Here is a 1,650-nt window from a genome sequence, read left to right as displayed (position 1 = left end):
CATTCCATACAATTTGCACTTGCTGAGTCTGACATGTAACTTCACCCTAAAAAACAGAAACAGTGATTGGAAGAGACTTCCTCCTCCCAGGTGAGTCCTGATTACTAGGACACAGAGCTGCATCCTTCCTTGTGCTCTCTTTCTCTATCCTCATGAGTCTGCAGAGTTGCTGAACTTTAGTAGCAGGCATGGATATTGCCTCCAGGGAGACTGGAGCCCACCCAGGTATACCACTTCATGATCAATACTTTAAGTACTAGGTTATTATATGATGGATGGAAACTACAGTTATAAAAATAAAACAGCTGTGTGAGCTTTATGCGACAGCCTCTGTCCAACTGGGGTGTGCTAGGGTATACTCTGGTCATACTTCGAGTCAGGCTCCTCTGCCTAGCTTTGGGATTGTAGTGGGGCTTAGACTTGAGGTAGGGTCCCAGCCACTCAGGCTTGGACAGTAATGTGCATGAATAGAACTATAACTGATGATAACTTGGGAACTTACAAGGCAAATAGGGAAGGGCCTAATGAGTTTTAGGTGCTTCCAAAATAGGTACCTGCTGAATACCGATTTTTTTTGTCATAGTTTGGGGTTTGAGCACCTAAAGTCCTTCTAAGTCTTCCTTTTGGTTCTGGCCCTAAGCATTGCAGGTTCTCTCACATTTGGATAGCACTATATAACCGTGACAGATTATATAGATATTTACTATTACTATTCCATTCTTTGAAAAGTAGGTACTCATTAATTATTCCCATTATGAATATAAGGAAAAATGACACATGGGTATTAAGACCAAGTCTCATAGAAGTGGCAGTGATTTTTTTTTCTTTTATCCCATGACCATATTAACTCTTCTAATGAAATAACATTTCTTAGCCATAAGTTCCTCAAGTTTTACTGATATTTAAATAATGTGTTGAAATAATATTTTGCCACTTAAATTACAGTAATACATTCAGATACAGAGTAGCAATATTCTACATTTTAACAAATGTAAGCCTATCTGTGCAAGTTTGGTTTTATCAAAGGGGTTCATATTTTATAAGAACGTATTTGATGATGAGGCATATATTGGAAAAACATGATAAAATTATAATATTACATTTGTCATGAATATGAATGAACCCCATATCATTTTCTCTTATCATTGCATTACTTAAATTGTCATGAGATTCTATTAAGTAAGGATTAACATACAGTATAATAGGGAAGTTGGGCTAAGTGGTTCCAAGCAAGTAATATGAAGCAACTGTTTTTGATTAATAGGATGTCAGCAACCCGATCAGAGTTTCCATATTATTGCACATATTTATATTTTATATATATATATATATAAAATTGATCCTAAAAAGATAATAGCAAAAGGTCAGTACTTGGAATATGAGAAGTTATTTTGTTATGACTAGTCATATCAGACACTTAGGTATTATGTGTATTCTCCAAGTAGTTGAGAAAAAAATATTTAACAATGAGGAAAAAGGTCTGATGAAGCCTCTGGGGCTAAATCTTTCTGAAATAATTAGCAATTTAAATAAAAGGAGTGGAAAACTGTAAGCTTTTTCCTTGTATTTGGCACCAATCCTTAAAAAAAAAAATAGGCAACTTGATGATTTAGTAAAAGGTGCTAAATTCATATTAATTCTTCCCCCCAC

Source organism: Gavialis gangeticus, unplaced genomic scaffold, assembly GCF_001723915.1.
Source record: "Gavialis gangeticus isolate Ggan-Ray unplaced genomic scaffold, GavGan_comp1, whole genome shotgun sequence".
Taxonomy (NCBI): domain Eukaryota; kingdom Metazoa; phylum Chordata; order Crocodylia; family Gavialidae; genus Gavialis; species Gavialis gangeticus.
This window is presented reverse-complemented; position numbering follows the sequence as displayed.